At 40.8% G+C, this 24,016-nt stretch overlaps 1 long non-coding RNA gene across 2 annotated transcripts; it reads right to left on the bottom strand.

Moving 5' to 3' along the window:
- On the bottom strand, positions 6,044-22,817 carry LOC110259415. 2 transcript variants are annotated; one of them, XR_002341792.1, is made up of 3 exons: positions 22,493-22,817; positions 12,471-12,598; positions 6,044-6,651 (listed from the first exon to the last, which is right to left on the bottom strand). It is a non-coding gene; the product is annotated as an uncharacterized LOC110259415 (long non-coding RNA). The 2 variants fall into 2 exon arrangements; XR_002341791.1 differs by lacking the exon at positions 22,493-22,817 and adding an exon at positions 18,868-20,866.

Below are 24,016 nucleotides of genomic sequence, written 5' to 3'. Positions count from 1 at the left end.
TAACATACCAAAAATTTGAATCTACTATAGCAACAAGAGGAAGATTGATCATATTCTTCCGTTTTTCTTTTTCTTACAAATAGGATAAGCATTACTAAATAGGAGAAATGAAATGAGGCTAAGAAAATTTTGCTCTTCACCTTACCCTCTCAAAAAATCTTTCTTGAGATAAATCTGGGGCAAGCAAGTTCTAACATCTTACAGAAATTATATAAAGCATCATAACTCACTCTCAGAGGACATTCTAGAGCTCAGACAAAGCTGGCCTGGGAATCCTGCTGATGAAGGGTTTCTCTCCAGGTGGATATATGCCCCTGTGCCTTCCTGTGCTGTGTTCTGTGCTCTGCACCCACCTTGGTTTCTCCACCTCACCTCTAACCAGCCCCCTAGGCAGGAGGAAACCTCAAATCCCCTCTTCCTTCGGTTGCCTCTGACAACTGGAAACTCTAGGCCAAGAGAGACAGCCTCCTGGGCAGCCTGTTTTTTTCTCTTCCCCAATCTGTTCAACTCAGTTTCCTGCCGGCAGGAGTGTTCTTTTTGTGCCAGCTTTAAACCGCTGAGTGCCCTGGGCATGGGCCCGGGCTCTGGAGCTGCGCCCAGTGCTTGGCCCAGTGGTTGGCCTACTGCCCAGGAGTTGTCAAGTGTCTGCACCGGGTGTCTGTCCCTTCAGCTGCCTGTCCTCCCATCTCCCCCTCGGAACAGTGGGATGAGAAACATCCATCCTTGTCATTTTTCCAACCCTAACCAAAAGCTTCTTCATGCCCTTGTTAAGGCAATGGGCCCAGTGTGGTTGCAAGCCCTGGCTAAATGAGGAGGGAGGGTACTGGGACTTTTGAAAGCATTTAAGGATTCCTTCAGAGCCCTCTAGTGATGATAAAACATTTTAAAGGGTCTTTGGGCCCTGAGCTGTGGATTCTTCAGAAACCAGAACCTGGATGCAACCTCAGGCCTCTTCTAGAACGTCTCCATCCTTCAGATCCTTTGGTTAAATATAGCCTTTCGGAAGAAGAGGTGGTGGTGGTGGTGGTGGTGAGGGAAACCTTGCTAATTTTAGCCTTAAAGAGCTGGTATGTGAGGCTACACCTGTCAAACTGTACCCCTAGGATGTCATACAGCCATTAAACAGCTGTCTGTCTTTCAGGCCCTCCAAACCAGCCCAGTGGGGCACACTGCAGGGGGATGGCTTAGAGGCAGAGGAGAGTCAAGTGTGTGGGATGGAGACAGAAGCACCGACTTGGAAAAGAGACTGACACAGACCAGAATTAAGGCTGGAGGACCCTGCTACATCAGAATTCCCACACCAGGTTCCTCAGCACAGAGGTGTAGGCCATATTTAAATCTCCGAAGTTGGATGGGTTCAGAAAATTGTAGAAAAGTAAACATACTGTTTAGTCACGAGGTGGGTGGTCATCACATATGTTACATATCTAAAAATTTAAGTCAGAACAACTTGAACCTTTCCACATCTAATTCCCACTAGCAGTTCTGAGCTGGGTTAGTACTGTTTATTAACAAAACCAAGGCTTCTTCTTTCCCCCTAAAAGAAGGCATTTAACCCTTCAATATAAATCTATATTTTAAAAAAAGTTTTGTTTCCAAAATCATACACAGGAGAGTCAGATTTTTTTCTAATTCAGGATTCTTTGTTTCCATTTGTAAACAGAAAGAGATGCCCAGTCTGGGTTTTAGAAAGCAAATTAAGTTTGCAGCATGGCCAATTAGAAAAATCTTATTTGTACCTTCATATACAGCAAATTTGGGGGGGAAAAAAGGACTGGTGGACCAAAAAACATATTGAATGCTAAATGTAATTGCCATGATGACTCTGACTAAAGCCACAATCAAAAGATATTCTAAACTTTAAACCCACAGTTTAGTTGATAGCTTCTTTTCCACATCTACTCATTATACAGCAAGTCATGGAGTAAACGGTCATTTAGAGCATTATTTATCAAATTCCCATGTTCACAATGAACTGGAGCTACTTTCCACATTCCACTTTTAAAAAGTCACTAAAAATTCTTTGGGTCACAGGAGTAATATTAAACATCCTGCCATGGATAATGGTAAGTGAAATTGCAATCCATGGTCCTGGGTGTAAAGATTAGCTTCACTCCAAAGCATTTCCAAATCAAATAACTTCAAATGATAAACTTAAAAAAAAAAAATACTCCTTATGGACAAAGAAATTTCATAACTTTAGGAAAATATGCACTTTTATGCAATATTAAAGTGTTAGAAATATTTTTTATCCATAAAACCCACAATTATTATCAAGGGTTTACTAACCCAGTTAGGATTTTAGAATCTTTTCTGTCTAAGCTTAACATGCTATACTTTTTGGCTAAACAAATAAACTCATTATAATATCAACACATAATTTTTTACAGCAGCAGCAGCAGCACTTCTAAACATGTAAAAACATGTCACAGATTATAAAACAGTGATGATTTCAAGTGCAGTCAAAGTAATCTCAGATTAAAACTGGCATCAAGTTGTAATAAGCATATTCACCTACCAAACAGCACTAGAGTTTGCACTGGTCATTAAAAATAAAGGAAACCAAGGAGGACACCAGAGTATAGTATTGTGTGTGCATTTTTTTAATACACATACACACACACATTTATATATAATATATACAAAATTATATATATATGTGTGTGTGTTTTCTTTTTAAGAGACGGAAAATCCCAACCAGCCCTATAGGAAGCAGGAACATCTCTCCCTCTTTCTCTCTCAGAACTGCTTTCATTTTGACCCAAATTTGCTGGCTTACTTGAAATGATTTTACCTTTCTCATTAGAAATTCATTTGAAGTAAAACTGTAGAATCTTGAAATTTAGAGCATCAAAAATTATTTATCTTAAGGGAATGGATTTTGCCATTAATTAATTTTATACACTATTTCTCTTCTTTTGTCATTCATTTGGTGTTAAGTTTTGCCAATTTAGTTTAATGCCAACCTGCCTGGGAAACCTACCTTTGCAGGCAGATGTCCAGATCAAAAAATAGCCTATTTTCATAGGAGAGATATATGCAAACATTTACACATCACACAAAATAAGGTTGAAATGGGTGGGGCCACTTGATTGACATCCATTTGTCACTCTCATTGGAAAATTTCATGGGCAGCTTCCAATATGCTTAGACAAATTTAGATGAATGGAGACTCTGACTAATGATGCCATTATCCATATACCAAATATAAATGAAGGCCTAAAATCCTGAGTCATTCATGTGAGCCGCTAAAATGACAGAGGAGGGAAACTTAGAAAAATGAAAACAAAATGTCTTGAGGTGGCAAATTAATAAAAAGAAATAACATTCACATATGTAAAAAGAAACATGCTTAGTTTGGGCGAGGAGATCCAGTAAAGTCCAGAAAACAGGGCCAAATCTTATGAATTGCAAAAATTGCATTATGTACAATCTTTTTAGCAATAAAATTATTTTAACCATCAATAACTAAGGGTTGTTATTTTAGGAGAATGAAGTCAATACATTTGTTTTCCTGAGGCGGGCAGGGGCAGTATTGTGCTATTCATGAACTTCATTAATATTCATTAATTTTTAAAGCAGTTTGGTTAGCTTTGGCCATTATCAGATATTTTGCTTTTAAATAAAAAATAATTCCAAGAACTTCATTATTTAAAAATGTAATTAGCATGAAATTTAAAACCTACATTTTCTCTAGCAGACATTGTTCATTGGAGGGTGTATATTTTTCAGAAGGTCCTGTTTTAATTGAATTCCTGGGGTAAAATTCTAAAAATCATAGTGACTAAAATAACCTAAATGTAACCAAAAGTAAGCTGAAAATACTTTTTTTAAATGTTGGAATTAATTTCCACTTTAAAGAGTACCATAGTTGACCCAATTAGCTCTGCAAACGAATTCTGTTGTTTGACATTCTTTAGCATTTCGCTGTAGACTATTTTCACCCGTCCACTACCTTAGATCCCCAAAGAGTCCAGCACACATTTAGTGATATTTACCTTATGAAGTAACTAAATCCAGATGAGCATAGAGCTCACATCACTGTAAAAAGAAATTGTTTCCTCATGCTTGCCGCTCCCATTCAGGGACTAGAAACTGCAAACTGAAAATTATCCTTGTGCAACTAGGAAATTGTGGACAGAAATGCAAAATAGTTTTATTTGTATATAAGCCCAGCCATAGAAACCATACAAAACCTTGCTCTGCAAAAGTCCACCAGCCTTTGTAAATCAGGCTTTTTACACCATGACAGATTAACAACCAGGGCAAAAAATTCATGCACGTGGAGTTGGAAATGGAATCCTCCACATGTCCTTCTTGATTCATGTCCACACTGAGGTACAATAATGTTGAGTAGTATTTTGTGGGTTATAAGAAAATAAATAAATAAAAATGAAAGTACCACCCAAAGAAAAGAAGTCTGAATAATTCAGGGAGATTTTTGAGGCATGGCCAACAGGAAAATTCACTGTAGAGAATGACTAAACTTTCAGGAAAGCACACTTCTTTGTGTGTTTTTATTTATTTATTTATTTATTTATTTATTTATTTTTAGGACTGCCTGCTCTAAACTATATTTGAATCCGTTTGATTTGCATTTGTCAAAAGTAACTTACAGTGCCAGAGAAACACCTCAGTTACATTTTCTTTAGATTTTATTTTTAGCTTTGTGTTTTATTTTGTGTTTAAGATAGGCTAGCCCCTTGGGACTAGCACAATTTTCCTGTTTATGGTAGTTTGAAAAATAGGAGAAAGTGTCTTGCTTTTTGTTACCAAAGATTCATGACTGTAGTTATAATTTTTCTAAAAACAGTTAATAACAGCCTACCAACAAGAAGAGTAAATCCTGTACCTGGCTCCCTAAAAGGATTAAATCAGCCTCCCCACCATAACATAGTGGGATAATGGGCAATATTCTCTGCAGAGATAGTTATTTACTCTATAACTTATTTTTGAAGAATATAGAAAAAAAATTTGCTGCATCCACAAGTGGATTTCCAGTCCAAGAGAGATTTGGGGCTGCCCATTTTAGGGACACTGAACCCTTTCAGCTGCCCAAATCTGACCAGACATTACACAGGGGATACTTGCAACCCTCTCTCTCTGATCTCCAGGGTCTGAATGCAGTAAGTGGCCTCCCAAACAAGAGAGAAAAGTTAGTATCAGCGTCTGAGTTCCAACTCCTCCACAAAAACCTGTGGCCCTCAAATGCCACCAAATCCTGAATGCCTACGTCACAACTCAGCAAGTCAGGCCTTGTCCTCTCCAGTTTGAGAAGGATTAAAGGTGCCCAGATAAAACTACGGAATGGAAAGGGTTAATCAGAATCCTCCTCTTCCTCCTCCTCCCTCCGCCCTCCTCCCCCGCCCCCCCGCAGAGCCAGAGTATCTCAGCAGGGAAGCGACTGGAAACCACAAACACCCAAGCTGGGTAGCAGCAACTCTGAACCTGCAGACTTGGCTCAGGGAAAGGAGTCGGTTTAGACGAAATGGTTTTATCAAGGTATCTGAACAGACTCATCAGAGACAGAAAAGGTGGTGCGCCCCTGCCCTCATATCGCAGGAATTTCTTTTATGTTGCAGTCGAAGCCTCCAAATACATTTTATGACCCTAATGCCCTTTATTCCGATAGCCCCCGAGAGGTGTTTGTAGAACTGTCCAGCAGGAGTTCACAACGCAGAGGGAGTGTAGACAGCCCCCGCCCCCCTCCCGCCGTTAAGTGCCCAGCCACGGCGTCCAAGTAATCTTTGCTGAGGGGTGGGCCCGCAAAGAAACAACCTTCGCCCCGGTCCGTGCATCCTCCAACCCAGCGGTGGGCAAGAGGCTGCAGGACAAATTCGCTGACCCTGGCCCGGGCTCCCAGCCCCCTTCCCCTAACACCAACATCCCCCACGCCCTCCTCGGTCCCTTCCCCGCTTCCCATCCGGGGGCTGTCCCTTATCTTCCCCAGAAACCTACCGGCGCTCTGAGCGCCCACCAGCAAATTCCTAACAGCCCCAGCCTTCCAGGAAAGCAAAAGCAAAAAAAAAAAAAAAAAAAAAAGACCATGACATCACGGGCAGGTTTATTTGGGTTTGTTTGTTTGCTTGTTGGCTCGATTAAATACTCGTGGAAGGTGAACGTACCCCACACAGGAGAAGTTTGATGTTGACAAACTTCTGGTGGCAGCGAGACTGTGTCAGCACAACTTCCGGGATAATGAGAGCTGCTTTGCAGGGAGCGCGGCAGCGGCGGCGGGAGGCGGCCACAGGACGGAACAGCAAATGCTATTCAGCCCGAGCAGTTTCAAGCCGCCCGAGCTGGGGAATTACTGTAGTCGAGCTACGGCTCTTACCACCGGCGCTGGATCTGGGCGCGCGTTAGGGGGGGAAGCTGCAGGCACAGGGCGCCGAGAGGGGAGCTTTCAAGTTACTTTGCTCCATCTCTGCACCCGGCAGAGGCAGGCAGGCTGCGTGGTAACTGCCAACATCTTGTTCCCAGCTCCTTTGGGCGGTCGCCCTGGAACCAACCAACTTTTCTCTCCCCCAAAACTCCCTCTTTGTTTCAAATAGGACTCTCCAAAATTTATTCTTGGGAAGACTGACAGCCGGGGTCAAGAAACAGCTGTTGAAGTTAATGTTTCTTCCTCCCACTTCGTCTGATGGTTGTGCCCTGCCAAGACAAAGTGAGAGGCACTGCCTAGTGGCTTCTTTAAACAGACAAGCATTTAGCCAAAAAAAAAAAAAAAAGTGGGGGAAAGAGGGGGGGATATTTTCCTGCTTAACATACAATCTGATCAGAAATGCAACAGCATGTGCCTTTCAACTTGTGCTGATTACTCGCTGAAAAGATGCTGCATCTTTTAGTTTTGAACACTTTGAGCATTGGGGGCAGGGATGGCAGGAGAGGTGGTTGACACTTTTCAAATTTTAGTAAAGGGGCAAAAATTTTAAACCTTCCTCTGACCCACCTGTCCCCCTCTAAGAATGGTAGAATGGCCTTGGGGAGTGGGAAAAAAAGAGTTGCATTCCTTTGCAAGGTTTGATTCACATTTCAAATTCCATGTCATTATGCAGAATAAGGGCTTTCCTAGACCTAGGCAAATTGTTTTTATTTGGAGACCTAGGCCAACCGGAACCTTGCTGCCAGCTCCTGGTAGCTCTGGGTGGTTTTCTCCAGATTAAGCCTGTCTCCTCTCCAGTTCCCCAAACCAACTCCTTTGCCCTGAGGGCATACTCAGGGGAAAGCTACCTTGTTTTTTCTGCTTTCTTGGGGTGCAGGTTGGTTTTAGCACAGCCCTTCCTCTGCTGACTGTGCTTTTTAGGGTGCCCTGTTGTCTGCCTGAGTCTCCATCCCCTGACTGAGCCCTCTGCCAGTGGCCAGTCTCTGCAGTGGGAGTGGGCAGTTGGGAACTCTGTTCCTTCCTTCCACATCAGAGAGCTTAAGCACTCTTCCACCTGACCTCTTCTCCTTTGGGAACGCTCTGCTCACTTGGCCTCTTTCAGGCACAGTCATATGAAGACATAAAAGGCCTTCCCACTCCACCACCAGGTTATCCTGTCACCACATCGCAATGCAGTGCCATCACAAAGTGATATTGCATCAGACCCAAGGATATTTTAGGAAGCGCTCAAGCTGGGTCCAACCAACCTTCTGCGCAGGCATCGGGGGCCACACTGCCAAAATGAGGGCTGCAGAGCTGCTGGACAGGTGGCAGTGATGCTCTCTCTATTCTCAGCTCCATTAACCACTTGTTCCCTGACTCCAGCCGCCCCCACCCCACAACTCCGTGGCTTTCCCACCTCTCTCTGCCTAGCTCCCAGTTACCTTTGTTTTCCCTTGTGTCTTTTTGCAGGTGTTCCGGTCCACCTTCTGAGGTATTTCCTGTTTTTTTGCCTATCATGGTCACTCACTGAGACCTTGATTAGCATTTATTCTTATTAACTATAAATCCTCTGAATTACACTGGAAGTTGCACTGGCTGCCACACACACCGGCCTCCAACTTGGGTGTCTGCAGGCCTCCTCAACTTGTTTGACTTGGGTGAACTTTTCTCATTCTCTCAGACTCGGGGTGGCCCAGCTGGGCTGGCATAATGGCAATGGCCAAGAATCCGTGCACCACCCTCAGCAAGTGCCCCCTTCTCTGAGTCCTGCTAATGCAATCCAGCCGCCAATTGACTTAAATTCCTTCCGATTTATTGTTCTCAGTCCTTAGAGTGGCCAGTGCTCAGCATTGAGCAGGGCTGTGAGGCAGGCCTTCGCTGATTCTGGAGTTGTAATTTCCTACTACTGGCTCCTGCAGTTTTATTACAGCCTCCCTTTTTTCTAAGATTGACAGACATAAACCTCCAGTGTGGAGGCCTGCAACAGCACCCTTAAAGGCTTCTTTGTGTGGAAATGCAACCTTAGGGCAAAGTCGGCCAGGCTCCAGGAAAGGCACATTTTCCTGCTACAGGGAAGCACTGTGCTGGGACCAACCTTTGGATTTCTTCTTCTCCTGGCTACCTGGGATCTTCCCGGGGACAATGCTTCCTTACTCTAAGTAGAATTTTTTTTTTTTTTCTTTTCCAAGGGGATTTTGGCGGCTTGGGAATACTGTAAGAGAAGACCTGTAGTGGCTGTCCAGGCAACTCTACATGCAAGCAGAGGCATCAGATGACCTTCCTACAGTGAGTGGGCCTCTAAATGCACCCACTCCTGAAGCCTGCAAGCACCATCCAGGTCAGGATGCCCCCTGGTAGGGGAGCTCTTCTTGGAACTAATGCTACCCTTCCCAGTGCCTTCCTGTCACTTAGAGGATGTGATCTACTTATGCAGGTGTTGGGTTAGACAAATTGCTCCAAAAAGCAAGGGGGAAAAGATACAGAATCTTAATTTATCATGCAGGATAAAAGTCAAATTTAAATCAGGTAGAATTATGAAAGGATTCAGAGCTAGTGTCTTTTTCCAAAGGAAAAAAGGACCTAAAGTATCATCTCTGTTGAGGGTTGGTGAGGTCAGGAAGGAAGCAGCTCATGTTTGAAGGGTTTTTTCTCTCTACCTTTTAAATGTTCACTTACATTTAAATCAATCAAATAGAATAGTAATAGGAAATTCAGATGTATATGATTAGGTCTTAACTGTTCCACATAGCTAGGTACAAAAAAGAAGATATATGAACGTATGTTCTTGTCACGACAGAGGACCCCCTGCAGGAACTGGGACTGTGCCTGGATTAAGGGACAGGTGAGGCATAGCTGGTTAGAGAAGAGAAATTTGGAATCAGGGAGAGTTAGGTAAGACACAAGTACACTTGACATGCAATCTAGTTGAGATGCAGTCATTTCCTCTGTAGCCCCAGGAGCTGGAGTTGCTGGTATAGAGAGAGTCAAGAACATGAACAGTGAAGGAAGTGGAACAGTGAAGGAGATGTCTTTACATAGTATTTGAGATTACAGAATATGGACAGAAATAAAAGTACACAAGCAGTTATTTTCCCCCTTCCTTTTTCATTCTAAATTTAGGCAAGAGTTTAATTTAGGATGAAAAGTCTCCATGTTGATTCCTCTAGCTTCTCTTCCAGTTATCCCATCCACACTCCAGTTCTGGTTTTGGGCCGAACTGCAATTGTCCTTTGCAGGGAATTGCATGAACTCTTGTACTGGTTTTCTAATGTGGGAAAATGTCAACTGAGGAGGCGAAGACCACCAAACTAGTTTCATTATGACCCAAGGTACACTAAATCCAGCCCTTCAGTGGTGGGCGACTAGCCCAGCACACTCTTCCTCTACAGGACTCATTAAAATGTTATTTACATTTTACAGTATGGTCCCAATCCAAAAGTTGGGATTTTATCTTGGCAAATAGAAAAAGAATACTCTTGTGATTTCTGGGCCTGCGAAGCTTTAATGTCTACTGTGGACCCGTTGGTGATTTGCAGAATAAGGTTGTATCATTTGAGGGTGAGCTCTCCCCATTTCAGTTCAGAGAAGTTGGCAGCAAAGTAGAGAACAGTTGAAAACCCATGGTCACAGCCAAACAGATTTTAACTTTCGCCTTCCTCTTAAAAGTGAATCTTTTGTTTATCAAAAGAACAAAATCAACAACTCTGAAGAAAGCATGTTTCATTCTTTGGTCTCGAACCTTCAGCAAAGCTGATGACTTCATAATTATGCCCAGTCTCCTGCCTCAGAACCTTCATTCATGTGACCAGAATTGTTCCAGAACAAAAACAATATTACAAATCCCAGTCACTTTTAGGTAAACCAAATTGTCTGGATTCTTACCTCAACTGGCCGAATTAAATTAACATTTTAATGATGTGTTTCCGGCATTGTTCATGCTTCATAAAGAATAACTCACTTTATTTGACTGAAGGCAACACAGCTAAGCGATTCTTAAAAAATGAATTATTCCCAGATCTGAAATTAAGTTTCCTTGAGTTCTTCTGAGGCAGCAAATATTCTTCAGAATCTACAAGCCCAACTATACGATGCCACCACCTTCCCAAGATGACCATTAAGGATTCCATCTAGAAGTAGTTATGAGAATAATTTTTTGCAAAAGCAGAGGCTATTTCTCAAATGGCAATAGGCCAAACATCTAAGACCTCTGGAGATGCTTGACATCTTGCCATGTGTCATCACAATCACATTGTGGATAGGGTATTCTCGTCTTCAGTTTCACTGACTACCGGTAAAGGGCATGTGCAGAATAAATAGTGATTCAAGCTTAGAACCTAACATGCCTACTCACATTCCCTGGAAGAGGGTGCGGGGAATGTGTATCAAAGATGGCATCAGCTCTTTACCTGTCAGTGGCCTGATGATACCCATCTGCATGCCACCTTCCTTCTGTGGTTTGTAAAATTCTGGGATTATTGTGATGACTATATGGGACTTTCAGCTGAAAACAGTGAGCCCTAACTCAGCTGCAAATGGTGAACAACAAGGTCAACCTCAGGCGATTTTTTTAAAAGAAAAATTTAGAGGAAAAACGTCTACTTAACTGACTCAAGAAAGCTTTTGTAGCCAGATAGCCATCTCAGACTCTAGCAGTTACACACTATATTTGTTTTCTAAAGGTGCTTGCCCCCCCCCACCAAATGCCATATCAATATAATATTTTCTTCTTTATTTTTCCTTAATGAACAAGTGAAAACAGAAGTTGTTTTCCCCTATCTGTCCAGAAAAGTCACATGCCAGTCTGAGAATAAATACACAGGGAGTCTTCAAACATAGAGGTCTATCAAGAGGGCTTTCTTCAGCATTAAGCGTCCAACTATAATCTACATATAAATACAGCCATGGAATGATCTAAATATAATCATGCCGGTTAATAACTGCCATCATGTCTCAGCACTACACTAACAGTTGACTTTTTTTTCAGGGACATTTTTCACAAGGAAAGTTACTATCTCTTGGCAGGATTTATTGCAGATGTGACAAATTAGAACCTCACTTAAGATGTGACTACCAGGTGGATGGCCAGGCTGGGCCCACTCACCAATAAAGTGATTTGTTCTGAGGCAGTCATGTTTGGGATTCTGATGCTTCTCTCAGCAAAACTGCAAATTTTTATTTTTCACAGAACTTTGAGGTTGTCCATAAGTGATTGCAATGTTCAATGCCAAGTCCTCACATTCTCAGAGATAAAGAGGGCAAAGAAGGAAAGAAAGAATGTGTAGCTCATTATCCACAAGTGATTTTTCCTGTAGTTCAGAATGTTGAGAGTTATTTAGAAATTTTTCAAGGCGATGACTTCCAGCCATTTTCCATAAAAAGGGGTATTTTTGCATTTCATGTGCTATCCCAAGAGTGGATGTAAGAAGCAGTTTGTTTTTACTCTGCAACAAGGGAAGTGACCTAAATAATTTGTCTTGCATTTCATAAAGACCACAGTAGTGAACTAAAACCTTTTTTTTTCTATATTTGGTTCTTCTCTGATGCTGTTTTGCAAGCTAATACATATAAACTTTGCCTAAAAGTTCAAATGATTTTTTTTCTTTTAAAACTGTACACTTTTTTAAAGTTTTTAACTCTTCTGGAATGGGTCATAAATCCAAGCTAAGCTCTAATAATAGTTAAGTCACACTTCTATTTCAGAGTTCTAAGGAACAGTGGTATAATTAAGTGGTAAATAACATGGCATACTGCATTATCACTATAGGTTATGCTATAGAGTACATTTAAAGCACTTTTATCCTAGATAGTGAAGACGCCATCCAAAGTGAGTCAGTAATTCGGGTGTCTCAACAGCAAACTGTTTAAAAAGTGATTTTTGTTGCAGCTGAATTCGGAACCCAGAGCACTTCTGATTATCTGCTGCTTAGGCAGCATATAGGCAGAAGAGCAAGTGCTACTCTGTTAAAATGTGCTTCAACTCTGCCCTAAAGGGAATTTTTCCAGGAGTAGAAAGGAAGACCAAGTCTACAGAAATCTTGGCAAACTCTTATCCAGGACGACTATATAGATTTCATGGATCTTTCTCTTGTTGGCCAGCGGGTATTACCTTTCTCCAAATTCCATTCACACAGCTGGTTTCCTCTTTTCACCTGGGGTAAACTTCACGGTAAATATACACATCAGTTAGTGCCATGCCCAACATTTCTTCCTTCCAGGTGATGGTTAGCTTGTAATCTGCAATGAGGAAGGAGTGGGTCATAAAAAGTAAGAGGCAGGCTCTACTGTAACAAGTGCTGGCTTCAAATCCTGATTCTGTCTTAGCAGAACGTCACCTAGATCCAGTCTTAAGTTCCTCATTTATAAAACAGGGCAGAAAATTTTAAAAATACACATCCCACTCTTCACCATCTCCCTTCATTGGTATCCCCAACAAAGGCCCCCTGAAACTCTCATAAGATCTAGATGGCGCTTTAACTGGCCTTTGGATCAGTCTGTGAATTTCCCTTCTCAAAAAGGCTAAAGGGTCACATTTCTCTCTTAAAGTTAATATCTCACACTTGCATCTATTGCTTGACCCATAGAAATAGAGTAGGGGCAAAGGCTCAGAAATCAGAAAGTCATTTTCTCAGTTGTCCCATCACACAGATGTACGCAGTTGCTCAGACCGTGGTAGCTGATGACCAGGGGTTGTTGCCAACCTCATTCACTGAGCAGCTTCTCATCTTCTCCACCAGACTAGGAGCTTTCTGAGGACAGGCTCTAGCAGTGCCACAGAACTTGTCTTCCTCTATACACTAAGTGCAACACAGTACCTTGAGAACAACAGATTCCCAGCAAATGTTTGTGGTTTGATTCTTTTGAGAAAGAGTTCCCAAGCGTTTATAACAAAACAAACAGGTTCATATTGCAGAATCCCAATTCACCCTTTCCTAATGGGCCTATAAGATAGCTTTCTAGTAAAACCTTGTTTGGTCACTAATGTCGTATCAACACATTTTTCTTTTTCTTTCTCACTCTCTCTTATTTATTTATTTATTTTTTAAATCTGGCCCTACCTCAACTATACTGGTTTAAAATATCTTGGAGTTCCTGCCATGTGGTACAGTGGGTTAAGGCTCCAGTGTTGCTGCAGCTGTGGCTTGAGTTTGATTGCTGGCCTGGGAACTTCCATGTGCCATGAGTGTGGCAAAAAAAAAGTATATGTGTATACATATATATATAAAAACTGGCTTTTATCATATTTGAAAGTATAATACTCATTAAAAATAAGGCTGCCTAGAGGGTCTTCCCACATTTCTCACACACAATTTTTTTTAGAACATGATTGCTGACATTTTGGAATATACTTTTCCAGGTTATTTTATTTATTTATATTTTTGATGCACATATTCACATTCATAATTATTTCATAGAAACATGATTACACTGTTCACAGTCTCAGAATTTGCTTTTTTCATTTAACAGTGCATTGTGAACATTTCTGTGTCAACACACACTTCATTCTTTTTTAGAGCTGCATAGTACAGAAGTTTCATGTTGTCCAACTATTCATTATCATTATCTGAATCCCTGCAGTTGCTAAGTTGTGTAGGGAAGCAGGAATTGGTCATAACAGGAAAATATCCACTAACAAACTGGCCACTTACTAAATTAGTCCCCTCTCAAATAGCCCTCCCAATTTAATACCAGCATTTATCCCCACTCAGCCAGTCAATTTTGCTGATTGTAGATGTTATAAACATCCAACAATACAATGTAAATAAAATGCATTTCAGTTACCATGTAAAATTGCTAATCTTGCAAAAGATGCAGGATTTTATGAAGTCATTGAAAGTGATTCTAGAGAACTGTTCCATAACCAAATGAGTATCCGGCAGTGTTAGACCAGTTAACAATTAAAGATGAGAAAAACAACAAGGATGATAAGAGGATAAGTTCTTCAAAAGGAAAATTATTTGAATATCAAAGGATTAAGAGAGGCTCTCAGGAAAATTGATGAAGCCCTCACATCTTTTTTCAAAATGACCTTTGTATGATTCTGCTATGAAAGTCAGTGTGAAGTGAAGGGTGTCAAAATTTGCTATCAAGTAGTTTTGTTAGAAAAATTATTCCCCTCACCAAATCAGCACTTGATTCATCCTTTGTTTATTGTAAAAATTAGAGCATTGTTGCAAGTAGAGTTGTTATATGTATATCTTTGAAGATTAATCCTATTTAAAGATAAGATAATCTTTAATTTTTTCAAAACAATGTCTCAATCAAACCTTTTTTTTTCTTTCACTCTTGGTTTTACAATGCTAGACCCTATTTATTACCGATGCGGCTTTCAACAGTCATGTTATGGCAAACAGAAACAACAGACACTGAAAATAAGGCTCCTAATAGACTAATCAGATTCCCCAGTTCTCTTTCCATGAGACATTTAGAAGCAGGACTAGCCACTTTGCAAGAAGTAAAGCCTCAGGGTGGTTGGATAATTCATGGGAGGGAAGAGGCCTTGAGAAAGGAGACAGGCAGTGGACTTCCTCTGGCACTAATCTGGCACATGGATGTTTGGGCCTAATGTAATTTGAAAAAAGTAAAAAAAGATGTAACCTTGTTTGTGTCCAAGCTGGTAAAGCAAGTTATACCAGTTAAATGTGGGTATATCAGGATTTATTTTTAGCAGTTACCTACTGACTGATATTTGGGTTGCTTCCAATTTTCTGCTACTACAAGCCATGTGGCAATGAACAACAGGGTACAGATATATCTTGGTGCACTTGTATAGCATCTCTGTAAGAAAAATTTCTAGAAGTGAGATTCTTTGGGTTGGAAAAAGATATATTAAAAATATATACAGTAGTGTTAACAAACATTAGCAAATCGTCTGACCATTTAATGCCATCTATAGTCTCTGAGCGCCTCTTACTCTACATCCTCCCCAAAGAGACTACTACCACTTTTTGCCAATCGGATTGCGGAAACATGCTATGTACATTGCTGTTTTCATTTTCAATAATATAAATTCTTGATCTGTAAGATAAACTTTGCTTGCTGCCTGTTTATAATCTTTAGAAAGAGTCTCATTATAGAGTTTGGAAAATCTTTGTAATAGATGCAGGGAGAGATTCATCTCACCCGTGGTAATGGACAGAAGCTAAAAAAAAAATGAGCTTAACATGCAGTTAGCTGTTTAACAATATCCTGCTTTGAAACCATGCAGTCATTGCTCCTACAAGGTAAAGTGTTTATCGTCAGTAGTAGAAGATGGAGATAAACAACTTTTGCAAATTCCTAATATCAGGACTATGAGTTCCTTTATGATTTTTAAAATATGAGACCAGGTATGGTCAGTAGATCCTGAACCCAGATGCCTGATGTCATCCAAGCACACTCTCTCCATTAGGATTTTTAGCCACAGAAAGTGGCAGCATTCTAACTGATCATTTCTTATATATATGGAAGACCTAAAAAAGGAAGCAAAAAATATCTGCTAGAGTATGCATTTGTCCCAACCCATCAAATGGTAGATTAAGATGTATGCATTTCATTGTGTGCAAATTTTTCACTAAAAAACACCACAGAGTCTTCAAAAACTTAAGTATAGAGTTACCATATGATCCAGCAATTCCATTCTGGGAATATACCTAACAGTAATGAAAGCAGGGACTCGAACGGCTATCTGTACATTCATGTTCAGGGCAGCATTATTCACAATAGGCAAAAGGTGGAAGCAACCAGGTGTCTACTGATGGATGAGTGGATAAACAAAATGTGCTGTGGACATTCAACAGAATATGATTCAGCCTGAAGAATGAAGGAAATTCTGATACATGCTACAATGTGGATGAACCTTGAAGACATGCTAAGTGAAATAAGCTAGTCACAAAAAGACAGATACTGTATGTGATTCTATTTATATAGGTATCTTTTTTTTTTTTAAGGGCTGCACCTGATGCATATGGAAGTTCCCAGGCCAGGGGTTGAATTGGAGCTGCAGCTGCTGGCTACAGCCACAGCCACAGCAATGCAGAATCTGAGCAGCAGCTGGGACCTATACCACAGCTCATGGCAACACGGATCCTTAACCCACTGAACAAGGCCAGAGATGGAACCTACATCTTCATGGATGCTAGGCAGATTAATTTCCACTGAGCCACGAAAGGGAACTCCTATATAGGCATACTGAGTAATCAATAGAATGGTGGCTGCCAGGGACTCAGGGGGAGGGAAGAGTGGGGATTTAGTGTTTAATGGATATAGAGTATTAATTGGAGAATATGAAAAGTTCTGGAGATGGATGTGGTGATGACTGCACAACAATGTGAATGTACTTAATGCTACCAAACTGTATACTTACAGTTCAAGTGGTAGTTTTATGTTATGGATATTTTATCACACTAAAAAAAGTTTTGTTTTTAAAACCCATAAACAAATATTGAACTCTAATGATATGCATGCTTAAGTGTTCTTGGGTGAAATGTACTGATGTCTACAACTTATTTTGAAAGGAGTCAAGAACTGAAGACAAATTCATAGATTGATAGAGAAATGAATGAACATGTGATAAAGTAAATATAGCAAATGTAAATTGTTGAATCCAGATGGTAAATGTATGGGTGTTTCGTGCCATTCTTCCAACTTTTCTGTATGTTTGAAAGTTTTCCTAATAAAATGATGGGGGGAAATGATCTAGATTAAAAATAAATAACTAGCAACTGAAAGACTCTTTTTACCGCAAATTCATATTTTGCTTTTGTTAATTATGGGGAAGAATATTTCCATGGAGAGATCATCAAGCTAATTTAAGGAAATAGGACTGATTTTTTGTTTGTTTGTTTTTAATAACGATTAGATAGAAACATTTATTAAACAAGTATTGGATAGATATTGAGGCACAAGTGACTCCATGATATTAAAAATGAACTCAATATCACCAAAGTCGATAAGCATCTTTATATATCAAAGGCAAGGGTCATGGTTCAGCTTTTTCTTCCATTTTTAGGATTTGAGCATGTGTAGAAGGAGAGAATCCCAGTCTGCTCAGTCAAATGGAAAAGATGACATAAATAGATTGGCTATGGTGATGTGCAACTCTAGAGTGTTTGAAAGACTGGAGGTCCTCTTGATAAATATTAGCTCATTGCAGAAGCATAGTAGATTATAAATAGCAGCTCCGCATCTCCTCATAGAAACGTTTTAGAGCGTTCTTTCTACATTCCTTTTCTTCAGTTCATTAAAAAGTAAACAGAGAGAGATGGCCTTCATTTCTGGGATCTCTACATTGCAGGCCTGCTTAGGCAGTTTTTATAATTATAGAAACCTGTGATCATCCCATCCCAGTAACATTCTTACTGCGTTGAAGTAAACATCCAAAGTTTCATAGGTGCAAACTCAGTGCCTAGAGGGGCAGGAAAGTAACCCCACTGAGTAATGCAGGCCAGTCCCAGTAGGAATTGTGACCTTCCAGAGAACCCTTATCATGACTAAAGGAGGAATCCATGACTCAGTCCTAGCCAACTAGTCCAAGATAGCCAGATGTCTCCCTTTTTAAAGAGCAGTCTGAAATTTGTATTTTTATGTGAGCTTCAAATTTAAATATTTTCAACAATGTTGGAGGGGGGTCAAACAAAACACATTTTTTACTTCTGGGATCTATAGGCTGGCTCCTCATATGTGATCTCTCATGTATGTGTACAAGATGGGATAGTGTAATACACTAATGCCAAAGTCCAGTAGAATTGAAGTCTTGCATTGTTTTACTTCTCTGGGATTGTATGCTCACCTCCACTGTCCTCAGTTTCTCCCTTGTAACTGGAATAGAGTTCAGGTCTTGGAGTTCCCGTCATGGCTCGGCAGAAACGAATCTGACTAGTATCCATGAGGACACAGGTTTGATCCCTGGCCTCGCTCAGTGGGTTAAGGATCTGGCATTGCCGCAGATGAGGCTTGGATCTGGCATTTCTGTGGCTATGGTGTAGGCCAGCAGCTACAGCTCCAATTCGACTCTAGCCTAGGAACCTCCATATGCTATGGGTGTGGCCCTAAAAAAAAGAAGCCAGAAAAGAAAAAAGTTCAGTCAGTTCTTTACCACTTTAAATAGAAAACAAACATCTGACCACTACAATGTTTGCAAAGCTCACTCAGTAAAAGTATCTTGAAAATCTGCTTTGTGTCATGAACCTTTTGTGTCCCCCCCCCAACAAGGTGAATTGACGCCAATATATAATATATAATTCATGGAGTCCTTAATTTATTTATATGTAATAATTCCCCAAATGTATGTCCTTGGAAGTAGAAAAATATTTTTCCAGAGTTCCTTTTGTGTTTCACAAGTTAAGAACCTGACATAGTCTTTGTGAGGATGCAGATTTGATTCCTGGCCTCTCTTGGATCCAGCATTTCCTGGGAACTTCATATTCCCAGGAACTTCCATACATTACAGGAGTGGCCATAAATAGAAAAAAAAATTTTTTTCCATGGCATTTTAGCTAACTTTTTTTTTTTCCCCCTGGTCACACCTGTGACAAGTGGACGTTCCTGGGACAGGGATCAAACCCAAGCTGCAGTTGCATCCTATGCCGAGGCAATGCTGGATTTTTAACCCCCTGTACCACAAAGGAACTTCTTTAGGTAACACTTAATGAGTGCCACCTGTGGATCATTTACTGTCTGCGGTTCCTTATATATTTAGCTTTAACATTTTTCACATTATTATCCCGACTTTACAGATGAAGAAGTGGGCCCAGAACAGTTGCATGCCTTGCCAAGCTGCTAATTGTCAGAGCCAGGAAGCAGGAATCAAACACACATGAGCATCAAGCTCCATGGCCTGGTGTTCTTAACTCTTCATCACTGCAGTGCCTACAATCTGGTGGTATACCTGGTGCTGAGGCAGTCAGGTCAGACTGCCAAGTACTATTATATCCATGATGTACTTGTGGAACAACCTTCCTAATGCTCTACTTCCAACAGAACTCATCCTCAGGTATGATTACGCATTTTTTTTTTTTGTCTTTTTTCCACTTCCCTTGCTTTTATGTAGGAAAAATACATTTACCCAGATACATCCTCGATGTGAAATATCCGAGCAACGACTTCAGAAAGGGAAGGAAAATTCCCCTTGGCTTCCTCCTCCAACCCTGATCCCACTCCCTCTCCTGTCTCTGGCTCCAACACTGTTAACAGCATGGCTTGTTTCTTCCAGACTTTTCCTATGCATTTACATACATACATGTACATATGTAAAATGCATGGAGCTATGTTTCTGTGGTAAATGCATTCAAAATTCCACCTTGCGATGTCAGAACACTTTTCTCTGGCAGCCCTGGCAACTTCTCCAGCTCCAAGTCAAGGTTGGGAGGGTCTGGGGTGGGGTGGACTGGGGCAGGAGACGCCTCTATCAGTTATCTATTGCTACATGACAAGGCACCCCACGGTTTATCAGCATAGAACAACGAACATTTATTATCTCGCACACTTTCTGAGGGTCAGGAATCTGAGAGCGGTTTGGCAGGATGGGACCAGCTCAGGGTCTCTGGCGAGGGGGTACTGAAAATGTCAGCAGGGCTGTGGTCATTTTGAGGATTCTCTGGGGTTGGAAAGTTCACTCCCAACTTGGCTCACTCAACGGTTACTTGCTGGAGGGCCTCTGTTTTTCATTGGCTTTTGGTAGGAATCCACAGCTCTTTGCCATGAGGTCCTCTCCCTAGGGCTGTTTGAAGTTCTCATGGCATGGCAGCTTGTGTTCCCCAGAGTGAGCCATCTACCACTTACAAAGGAGGACAGGAGGAAGTTGCAGTGTCTTTTATGACCTGGTCTTAGCAGCCACAGACCATTACTTCTACCAAATTCCATTCGTTAGAAGCAAGTCAGTATGTCCAGCCCACACTCAAGGGCAGGGGAGGTTAGGCTCCCCCTTTTGAAGGAAGGAGTGTTAAAGAAACTGTGGACATATTTTCAAACCACCTCAAGGGCCGTTTTGTGTGGGAAGGAAAAAGGAGCAAGGCAGAGTCTAAGATCAGGGCAGAATCGTCTAAGAGGAGGGGAGAGGGATGGGGATAATGAAGCAGGATGGTGAGAGGTGGAATGGCATGGCTGGCAATCCTGGCTGTGCATTAGAATCACCTGGGGCAATTTCAGAAGGACTCCTGCCCTCGGCCCCACTGCAGATCAATTAAATCTGTATTTCTGAGATCGAGGCCCGGGTATCAATATTGTTTAATGGCTCTCCAAGTGCAGCCTGAGTTGTGCACCACGTAAGAGCAGGGGGGCTGGAGTCCAGCTGAGTCTGGGCTGCAGTCCAAACTCTGCCAATTATGTAGCTGTGTGATCTTAGGCAAGTTAATTAGCTTTTCTGTGCCTCATCTGTAAAATGGGGGTATTAATAGGACTTCCTCATGGGGTTGTTGTGAGGATCACCTGGGTTAATAACCCATGTAGATTGCTTTGAACAGTTCCCTGTGCTGTAAGTGCTGCGTTAATGTTGCTATTGTGATCAGTAGCAGCATTCTCTGGATTTTCCCTCCCCCCAGCTTGCCCTTTCCAGGTGCCTAAGCCCAGAGAGGAGTGTGGCTTCCTGTGCCCCATCCTCCCCCTCTTCCCTCGGGAGGAAGGTACACAGATTCTTCAGCCTCCTGATCAGTCTCTGCCAGCACTGCTGGCCCTCAGGTAAACTGAGGAGCTGAGCTGAAATGGCACCATTTCACCACTGAAATGGCTGCAGAAGGACCTCCTTCCTCTCAGGAGATGGAGAGAGGAGCCTTCTAGGGTGGGAGAGGAAGGGCAGTTCCACTCTGCCTCACAGAGAATTGAGGGGCAGCCTGTGGTCCCAGGAGCAGGGTCTGCACACATGCCTTGCAGTTCCTTCAAGAAGCCTTTCCTGATCTCTGTTTCTCTGAGCTCCTACAATAACAACCTGGTCCCTAAATTACCTATGGACATTTCAGTTTATTTAATTACCGTCTGTGTTTTCTTTCCTTCACACAGCAAATTCTTTTAGAGGCAAGAACTATGTCTTCCGAGAGAAGAATCAGTAAATGGAGGGAGAGAAACTGAGGAAGGAAAAAAGGGATATCTTGTTTGGATTACAGATACCTCTTTAAGCTTTAGGATGTACGAGACTGAGGCACTACCTACAGCACTAAGGAGGCACCACCTCTCTTTTTAAGCTTTAGAAACTTGTACGTGTAGTTGGAAATGTACTCTGTTTCTTTAATTCTCTCTCCTTTCCCCTCATACCGCTATATTCCTAAAACACCCCTTCCTCTAACCACCATTTTCATGGAAAAATAGCATGAGTGTTCTTTCATCTGCTTTTACAGCAGAGGTTAATAAATTGCCACGATTATAGGGTATTCTAGCTGATATTGATGAGGCAGGTACAGAAATAAGCTAATGGGTTAGTTCCTATAAAGAAATGTGTTTCCTAAGCATAAAAGCACTACTCGGTAGGAAAACAGATTTAGTTTTTTCAAGCCTGCTAGAATAGATGGAGTGGGAAAAAAGAATAGCAATCGAAATAATTAAACTATAAAAATAAACTATAAACAACCATAGGATTTTTGACAAAATTCCTACCCAAAGTTCTCCCTGTTCTCCAACATTAAAATAATTTGAATAGACTATCTCTTCATTCATTGCTCTTAAAGAAATCCCTCTATTCTCCAAGATTATAATTTGGGTTCTAAACATTAAAGATCTTTTTAATAAAATGTATTAAGCAAAAACATAATTGAAGCCCCTACCATTTATTGAGTATGCTTTTATAGTCAGCGTGGATGACAAAAGAGAACATGGTATTAATAGTTAAAACTACGACAGTAAAGGGCACAATTTCCGTAGCACTTGGGCTTGGTTTTATAATATAGAAATGAATATTGTGGGTAAAACTTTCGAGTAGGTGACATCTGATTGTATGAACACCAGTGACATCAAAACATGCTATCTTAGCAAGCATCTAGATGCTAGAAGGAGGTCACTCTAGATTCTGATTTCTCCAGACTGAGTTCATTCATTTCTGCCACTGCAGGAAATCCTGGCTTTTAAGCCTTAAAAGCTAGAAATAAAATTAGCCCTAAATCTAAAAATTATTCTAGAGAAGTATGGATGGCTTTGATGGTTGAGGTTGTAATAACTGTTACTTACATAAATAGCAGGTTTTATTGGTCTGGTTAAATGATTCCCATGTGTCCTTCTGAAACTTTCTGCAGTCATTCTTCATGGACTGCCATCTCAGCTCTTTGAGAAGAAAAAATGATGTACTCAAGGCTTCTTCATCAATGAGCTCAGCCAATAAGCCAATAGAGGGTTCAGTGGGCACCACTGACCTTTCCAGGAAAGCTACCAGCCTGAAAATGGAGAAAACATGGCAGCGACACTGCAGTAAAATTCAAGAGCCTAAAATAAACTCAGTGAGCCTGCCTGGTCGCTAAACACTGAATATATTTAAGTGCTATTTTCACAAGAGCATGGCGACTTTTTAAGAATTTCATTTTTAAAACTCTAGTATGGTTTTGTTCTTCTAACAGCATCATCGTGTGTCTGTGTTTGTTCCCAGTGAGGTCATTATTAAGTGAATTGAATTATTGTTCTGTTCAGATGACCTGTGCATTCAACAACATGTGCCGAGCTCCAACAAGAAATGTTTTATGTATTATTGGGAGATGGCCATCTGTGGCACAAACCGGGCCTCCCAACATGCAGAAATGTTGGGAGATAGTTTATGTTCAGCTTTATCTATGATCAAAATTCCATTTATAAGCTTTTTTTCATCCCCTTGTCAACACTGTTCACTATAGCAACACTGAAAATGGCCAGAAATGAACAGATTTATCAGAGCAATGTGAGGTCAGACTGTATGTTTCAATTACCGTATATTGGATTTTTATCATACATTTTAAATTTTGTTCATAAAAATAGGAACAATGTAGTAATGAAAATGAAAGTAGTTTTCTTTGATCAACTTCCAGTTATTATACGTTACAAAGTGAACAAGCTAGATTGCATGATTTTTATTAGATAATATGTCTCACATTATACATGTATATTTTAAACATAACATTGGTTGCCCATGCCAAGAAACATGGATTAATTTTTTCAAGTCTGAAGAATACTGTTCTTCCCTTTCCTGCATATATAATGGAACAGCATGGCAATGTGTAAAGTTAAATTTTAAATTGTAGATTATATTTAAACCACACCCTCCCATCCTCTTCATATCGTTTTCAAGTAAACTGTTGGTAATACTCAGGACATGTCAGACCAAATTAATGATTTCACATAAGGTTAAATATATCCAGACGTTCTGTGTTACAGAATGAAATGATGTTAGGTACCTCTTCGGGCTGTTTTTTTGGTAATTGTTGTGCTGATGCCTCAGTTAACAATAGGCATCTCTTATAATGAAGGCTAAAATCTTACAAGTGAAAGAGGACTTGACAAGTGATTTTCTTCCCTCCCTCTTTTCTTCCCTCCCTTCCTCCCTGCTTGCTTGCTTGTAGTGTTCACTTTACACAATGTAGCTGTACAATGAAAATATATTCTGATTTTAATTTCATTTGTAAGTGGGGAGTGTTTGTTAGAGAAATGACTAGTATCAGCAAACAGGTAGAGATAAGCTTTGTTCACAAATATATCCCTGGAGTCATATTACCACTCGCTCACCTTCAA

The sequence above is a fragment of the Sus scrofa genome, chromosome 2, assembly GCF_000003025.6.
Source record: "Sus scrofa isolate TJ Tabasco breed Duroc chromosome 2, Sscrofa11.1, whole genome shotgun sequence".
NCBI classification, from domain to species: domain Eukaryota; kingdom Metazoa; phylum Chordata; class Mammalia; order Artiodactyla; family Suidae; genus Sus; species Sus scrofa.
Note: the sequence above shows the minus strand (reverse complement) of the source record. Positions and strands in the feature narration are given on the sequence as shown.